The following is an 8420-nucleotide window of genomic DNA, read 5'->3' as shown; positions in this document are numbered from 1 at the left end:
TGAATAAGGTCTAAGGAAACATAAATAAGATGGAGATGTCTGGGAGAAATGAAATACTATTTGATTCTGAATAAGACTGTTGAGGAAAGGTGGGATCTTTTGAACATAGTATTGAAGGAAATAAAAGGGCATAGTACAAACTGGGATACTGAGATCAAACTAGTAACATTTTATGACTGACTTTCGAGATCTGAAAATCTGAGGGCAAGGTGCCGTGGGATTATGGCCTTAGTAGCTCACCTAATGAAGGGGATTCACATGCCCAGGAGCATCTCAAAAGGGTAGCCTCCAGCTGCCCTGTACATTTTAAACTTCCAAAAACATGTCTGCTTGGAGAATCTATATTTATCTTATGACTCAGCAGCAGAAACAGGTGGCTGAGTCTTTTCATCCTTCTATCTTAAATCTTTTTCCAAATGTACATATCGTTATCTTATTTCTGATTATTAAAAGAATATAATAAGTCTATGGAAAAATGGAAAAGAATAGGAAATTATCAGAACAAAAGTAAAAAACACAATCCCGATCACTACTTCCTTTCCTAATTTACCCCACTCCCCCCAATTTTGTTTCAAGAATTGAACTGCAAAGGAAAAGGTGGCTATTAGTGACTGGGGAGAGAGTGGGTGGAGGGAAGACTGTTACCTTTCTGTTCTTGTAGCTTAGAAGAGGATGAGTAATCCTCTCTCTTCACCCAACCACTAACAAAGTAACAATGGTTAATATGACTATGGGAAGATGCAACCATTCTCTGGTAATAAGAGAAAGGCAAATTCCAACCACATGGGAAAAAAGGCCACTTTTGACCTCTGAAATTAGCAATGACAAAAATGAGTGACAGGGCCTGGTGTGGTGGGGGGTGCGAGATTGGTAAGCGTTCCACTTCTGCAGCACAGCTGGTGGGAGGGGAAAGTGGGGACCAGAGTTAGAGGATGACATAATCCTCACGTGACCAGGAGCTGACGTGAAGTCCTTATATTCCCGGGCTTCTTTCTCCTCTGGGTACCAGCTACTTACTGCCCTGAAGCGTTGTGCTTGTAGCCAGGAGAAGGAGGACATAAATTCCTTAAATTCCAGCAGGTTGGTATGATGGAAGCGCTGGGACCCCTGGGGTGGTAGTGGATGAATCTAGTGACTGGAATACGTCCAGGCTTACTTTCCCCAAACCCCTGCAAATTCGTCGGAGATAACTGTATTTTTGAAGGGGACGGGGGCTGGAGTAGGTGGAAGCCTTGTGAGAGACACCCAGAGATTGAGTGATAGTTAGAGAAATAATTAGCTTCTCTCAGATTGGCAAGCTTTCCCTTTATCCTTCTCCTTCTCCAATTCTGTTGGAGGAAATGAGGTGTAGGCGGGTGTGTGGAGAACGGTTGGAATCCTGGGGTGGAGACAGAGAAATTTAGAGATAATTTGAAAATAGTTCATCTTATTTAATGCTTGCCTGCGAGGGATTGGGAGTGTGGGGAGGGAGAGAACAGTGGGCCTTGCAAGGACTAGGCCTGAGGGTGAGGGGTGGGGGACAGGGATCCAGGAAGTAGGGATGGGGATAGGGGGAACCAGGAGGTAGGAAATTTTGCGATATGACGATTATGAGGATCTCGGATTCAAGATAATAACGTATGTCGTGTCTCTGGGGCTGGTGGATCAACAGAGAACGCCCTCCTCCCCTCCCCCTTCTTTTCTGTCTGCAGGTCCGAGGGTCTGTGTTCACAGACATTTGAAGGCAAAACAAAAGAGGAAGAAACTATCCTGAATCGTCACAGGTCAGTGTGAAGGAGGCACTTAGACTCCGGTCTCTGAGGGTGGGAGCTGGGAAGGACGAGCGCTGGGTAAAATTTGCGTCCTCGCAGCTCAACTCCCGATGTGCGCCCCTTCTCCCGCCCATCGAGAGGCCATTAGCTTCTGCTGCAGGAATGGTGGGTTGCAGAGGGAGGGGAAAGGAGGTGGAGAGAGGCGGGGAGGGAGTCAGAGGGGGAAGGGGCGGCATCTTGAACTTCTGAGGGCGGACCAGTGTAGCTGGGGTGGGAGATTAGTCAAGCATCTTGCTTCAAAGAGAAATTGACAATCTTGAATCAAAAGAAACGAAACAATCTTACTCAACATTTTCTTCGTGGACTTAAGCAGGAAACAACAACATCATGCAAAAACACTGCAAAGAAAATGAAGGAAAGCCCAAGTGCAGCGTGCCAAAGAGAGAGGAAGAACGCCCCTATGGAGAATTTGAACGCCAACAAACAGAAGGGAATTTTAGGCAAAGGCTGCTTCAGTCTCTCGAGGAATTTAAAGAGGACATAGACTATAGGCATTTTAAGGATGAAGAAATGACAAGAGAGGGAGATGAGATGGAAGGGTGTTTGGAAGAGATAAGGGGTCTGAGAAAGAAATTTAGGGCTCTGCATTCTAACCACAGGCATTCTCGAGACCGTCCTTATCCCATTTAATGCGTTTCTGCCGAATTCAGCTATTTTCTTTTATTAATATTGCCACCATTGGTTTCTTTTTGTCTGCATTTTCCTGCTAAATATTTGCTACCATTTTACTCCAAATCTTCAATGTTCCTTTAATTTACATATGATTCTTGTTACCAACATCTCATCTTTTGACTCAGCCTCATATGTAATAGGAATGCTTCATTCATTTCTATAGGAAGATGCTCATTGTATATTGTAAAGTGAAAATACATGGCAAAACAGGGTGTATATATATATATATATATATATATACTCTCACACACACACCTTTTATGTACATTTATATGACATAATGTCAAAGAAAACATCTGAATTATTATACACCGAAAGGTTAACAGTGCATCTGTGTGATCTGTATATTATTTCTTTATTTTTTTGACTATTTTCACCTTCTGATTTTCCAAAAAACAAATATAGTTGTGTGTGTATGTGTGTGTATTGTCTCACAAAGAAACTAAAATAAATCGGCACAATAAAAGAACTTCTCAATCATCTTTGAAGGGGAGTGAAACACTTAATAAACTCTTGACAATAAAATTATAAAAAAGAAATGTAAACCTCAAATTACCTCTGGATCTCAAAGCCAGAGGAATAAACCTGGCAATTATTACAGATGCACTTGCTTAAGACTTGATCTTTTCGTGGGGAAAACATTTGCATCACGGGGCTGCTGAGGGGAAGAACCGAGGTGACTGAGCTGTGCTTGCTGGGCTCTTGCTCCTGGCTGTGCATACTGAACCCCAACCCACTGTCGGACATCAGCTGTTTGAGGGAGGGCCCTGGCCTGACTCAGCCTGCTCAGGAACAAGTCCAACAGGCAGGGAGGTGGGGGCTTCCTTGTCAGTCCTCTGCTGTTGAGCCTCACCCCTGTCTCTTCCCCTGGGTCCTGCCATGCCTGCTGAGCACTGCTGCCTCTTCTGCTGGGTCCTTTGCTCTCTGCTGGCCCCCACTGTGGCTGGTGCACTGGAGTTCTCGAGTGCGAAAATGCACTGAGTTTCCTCGAGTCCCTGGTGGGTTGAATCCCCCACTCTGTCTTCTAAAGCCTCTCTGCTGTTTCGTAACACTGAACACAGGTGGGGACTGTTGCAGGATTGCATGAGCCACAGTGTTTTGCAGAGTTCTTAACAAAACGGCCCCTTCCATTTTCAATCCCAGGACCCCTCCTCTCCATAGGTATCAGGGACGATGAATCCATTTTGGCAGTTGGACGGGGGTACAAGTTTGAGTGAAAGATGTCATGCTGTAGTCAGAGTTGCTGCTCTAAGCCTAAGGACTAAGGTCTTGTCTTTCTTATGAGATGGTCTGTCCCAGAAGGCTCCTAGCAGGCCTCCCTTGCTGGTTCAGAAGACTCTCGAGGGACGTGTGCAAGTTGCACGGAGTGATGCAGAAGATAGAACTAAGGGAACAATCCTCTTCTCTCCATCTCTTCCCCTCCTGAAACATGTGTAAAAATTATTTGTAAGATTATTATATATATATGTACCAGATATTATATATAGAAATATAAATGCATATATAGAAATATATGTATATATACTTTTTAGTGTATATATGTACATATAAGTACTATATATATATTTAGTGTACATAATGTATGTATATATATTTTCAGTCTTACAAAGGATATATATATATATATATGCACACACACATACGTATATATACACTTAAGTATTATTTCCTAATTGGACTTTTTGCATTTTGCATCTCAAAGTAAAGACTATGTCGTATACTTCATTATATTTCTGTTATTAGTGCTGTGACTTACATATACTGGGTACTTAATAAATATTTACTTAATTAGAATTCTAGTGTTCTTGGCCCAGTTTTACTTCTGATTGCATAAAATTGGCAATAATCTATTTCTCTAGAAACTATAACTAAGATTTTTTAAAGGAACCCAACAGGAAAGAGATTAATCCCCAAATTCAATCTATAAAATTATTATAACATTTTATCACTGATGTCTCTCCAAAAGTCAGCTCCTTACATTATAATCATCTGAAATGCTTATTAAAAATGCAAAATTCTGACACATATCTCTCCATACAAATTCATACTTTAACAAACACACTGAGTAAAAATCTCCATGCAGTTGGCCTTGGAATCTCCATTTTGGGCTTTCCGTGAAATCGTGGTCTCCATTACCGCTTCATAAACCCTCACCATAGACTTTATTTCAGCTGAGCAGTGAAGAAGGAATCTCCTTATAGTCAAAGAACCTAACGGTTTATAATTCATAATTAAGGGCTCCTGAAAGTCAAAATGGTGATTATCATAGCCTTAAAATTCAAAGTATCCACCAAGTACATCTATGTGGAGAATAAACATTATTCGGTCTTTGTAGGAGGCAAAAAGACAAATGAAAAATAAATAAAATAAAAACAACAAGTTGTTATCCACCTATAAAATAAGCAAATGTTCCCTTTTATAATATTCAATTTTATTGAGGATGTAGGCATTCTCATGCTCAAGGAAAGAGTAAATTACTCCCTCATACTCAATGATAAAGTTTTAAAAAATCCATTTCTTTGCTACTATTCACAATTAGTACCAAAAGCTGTATATTGTGCATACTTCATGACCTAAGAATTCTACTGCTTGGAATTTATCCTAAGGAAGTAATCACAGTAGTAAGCAATTGTTTAGCTATGAGCATTTTTATTTAAGGATTTCACATATTTGTAAGGATTTTTTTTAATCCAAGAATCAAGTACATAGACTATCCACTAAGAAGAAAATGAATATATATTCCTACTCACCACATGCACAAAAATATATCCCCAGTGGATTAAAGATGAAAATGTGGAAAACAAAAATAAAATATTGCAATGAAAATTAACTAAGAAAAAATTGTGTAATCTTGTAATGTGATTGTCTTCTTAAGTATGAAAGAAAATCCAGAAGTTATAAAGGAAAAGATATAAAAGGTCCAAAGACAAAAAATAGCCCTTGAGAAAATATTTACAATATCATGACAATAATGGGAAAATATCTCAAATACCCCAATAGCTTTTACAAATAGAAAAGAAAAAGATAAACAAATCAGTAAAAATATGTGCATGCCACATGACCCAGCACTTCCACTTCTTTGTGTTACCGTAGAGATATAAGTACACACATGCACAGGAAAGCGTAGATGGATGTTTATTGCAGCATTGTTTATAAGAACCAAAACATTAGGAATATCCTAAATCATCAAAAGGGAAAGATAAAATAAATTGTGGTGTGTCTATAACAAGAAAACTACATGGTAGCTTAAAAGAATGAGATTTTTATACTGAAGCATTTTTGCAAATACTTTTAAGACATTATATATCTTTGTTACTATTGTCGCAAATAATGAATTACCTAGTCCATCTTAATATACTGCTTTAACTAAACCTCCAAGTTCAATCTCCTCCCCACAATTAAACATTTATTACATTGATGGCTATCCATCTAGAAATTTATATTTCTCTTTTGCGTTTTAACTAAATATTATAATATTACATTATGACTTTCAGGAGCCCTTAATTATGAATTATAAACCGTTAGGTTCTTTGATTACAAGGAGACTCCTTCTGCATAGCTTAGCTGAAGCAGAGTCTATGGTGAGTGTGCGTATTAACATAGCTTTATAATTGTTGTTTTATGCATTTGTCTTTTAAGTCACAGAGAAAAAGAAGAAGAGTTATAAACCAAATATGCAAAACTACCTTCTTTATATTTACCTATGTAACTACCTTTACCGTTGTTGTCTGCTTCTTCATATAACTTTGAGTTACTTAGTTTGTGTCTCTTTATTTCAGTTTGGAAGTCTTATAGGACTTTCCAGAGGTCAGTAAATACAAATGCAAATAAATCTACTTTTTATAGTATGAATGTACCTTACGTTTCTCAAACCATTCCCCTGTTAATTAACATTCAAATTATTTCTATGTTTTGCCCACTAAAAGCAATGCCACCAGCAATGAACATGCTTATATACATATTCAAATTACTGGAGCTTTTATTTCTGTAGAATAGATTCTAGAAAGTAAGATTGCTTAATCAAAAAGTATGTGTTCTCCTCCTATTCAACATAGTACTGGAGGTGCTGGCCAGAGCAATTCGGCAGGAAAAAAAAATAAAAGGAATCCAAATAGGTAACGAAGAAGTAAAACTCGCGTTGTTTGCAGACGACATGATCTTATACATAGAAAACCCCAAAGAATCCACAGAAAAACTATTAGAAATAATCAACAACTACAGCAAAGTAGCAGGGTATAAAATTAACGTGCATAAATCAGTAGCATTTCTATACACTAACAATAAACTAACAGAAAAAGAACTCAAGAACTCTATCCCATTCACAATCGCAACGAAAAGAATAAAATACCTTGGGATAAACTTAACCAAGGAAGTGAAGGATCTATACAATGAAAACTACAAGACTTTCTTGAAAGAAATTGACGATGACATAAAGAGATGGAAAGACATTCCTTGCACATGGATTGGAAGAATAAACATAGTTAAAATGTCCATACTACCTAAAGCAATATACAGATTCAATGCTATCCCAATCAGAATCCCCAGAACATTCTTCACAGAAATTGAACAAACAATCCTAAAATTCATATGGGGGAACAAAAGACCACGAATTGCTAAAGCAATCTTGAGCAAGAAAAACAAAGCCGGCGGAATCACAATCCCCGATTTCAAAACATACTACAAAGCTACAGTGATCAAAACAGCATGGTACTGGTACAAAAACAGGTCCACAGATCAATGGAACAGAATTGAAAGCCCAGAGATAAAACCACACATCTATGGACAGCTAATCTTCGACAAAGGAGCAGAGGGCCTACAATGGAGAAAAGAAAGTCTCTTCAACAAATGGTGCTGGGAAAACTGGACAGCCACATGCAAAAGACTGAAAATCGACCATTCTTTTTCACCACACACCAAAATAAACTCAAAATGGATCAAAGACCTAAAGATTAGGCCTGAGACAATAAGTCTTTTGGAAGAGAATATAGGCAGTACACTCTTTGACATCAGTTTCAAAAGAATCTTTTCGGACACTGTAACTCCTCAGTTGAGGGAAACAATAGAAAGAATAAACAAATGGGACTTCATCAGACTAAAGAGCTTCTTCAAGGCAAGGGAAAACAGAATTGAAACAAAAAAACAGCTCACTAATTGGGAAAAAATATTTACAAGCCACTTATCCGACAAAGGGTTAATCTCCATAATATACAAAGAACTCACACTGCTTAACAACAAAAAAACAAACAACCCGATCAAAAAATGGGCAGAGGACATGAACAGACATTTCTCAAAAGAAGATATGAATATGGCCAATAGACACATGAAAAGATGTTCATCATCGCTAATCATCAGGGAAATGCAAATCAAAACTACACTAAGATATCACCTTACCCCCGTTAGATTGGCAAAAACATCCAAAACCAAGAACGACAAATGTTGGAGAGGTTGTGGAGAAAGAGGAACCCTCATACACTGTTGGTGGGAATGCAAACTGGTACAGCCACTATGGAAAACAGTATGGAGATTTCTCAAAAAGTTAAAAATAGAAATACCCTATGACCCAGCCATCCCATTACTGGGTATCTATCCTAAGAACCTGATATCAGATATCTCAAGAGTCCGTTGCACCCCTATGTTCATCGCAGCATTATTTACAATAGCCAAGACGTGGAACCAGCCTACATGCCCAGAAACTGATGATTGGATAAAGAAGATGTGGTGTATATACACAATGGAATACTACTCAGACATAAAAAAAGACGAAATTGGCCCATTCACAACAATGTGGATGGACCTCGAGGGCATTATGTTAAGCGAAATAAGTCAGTCAGAGAAAGACGAACTCTATATGACTCCACTCATAGGTGGAAATTAGTATATTGAGAAGGAGATCTGATCGGTGGTTACCAGGGAAAAGGGGGGGTGGGGGGAGGGTAC

At 38.6% G+C, this 8420-nt stretch overlaps 1 long non-coding RNA gene across 1 annotated transcript in view; it reads left to right on the top strand.

Annotated features, from left to right (window-relative positions):
* The first annotated feature begins 1005 nt into the window (after positions 1–1005).
* The window catches only part of LOC124245714 (uncharacterized), a 7819-nt gene continuing 404 nt past the window's right edge, over positions 1006–8420 (top strand). Inside the window, exons 1-2 of the long non-coding RNA XR_006890307.1 lie at positions 1006–1080; positions 1692–1763. This is a non-coding gene — a long non-coding RNA (uncharacterized LOC124245714). The remainder of the gene's footprint in view (positions 1081–1691; positions 1764–8420) is intronic.

Source organism: Equus quagga, chromosome 10 (genome assembly GCF_021613505.1).
Source record: "Equus quagga isolate Etosha38 chromosome 10, UCLA_HA_Equagga_1.0, whole genome shotgun sequence".
Taxonomy (NCBI): Eukaryota; Metazoa; Chordata; class Mammalia; order Perissodactyla; family Equidae; genus Equus; species Equus quagga.
The sequence above is the reverse complement of the archived record's forward strand: the minus strand, read 5'-3'. Positions and strand labels throughout refer to the sequence as shown.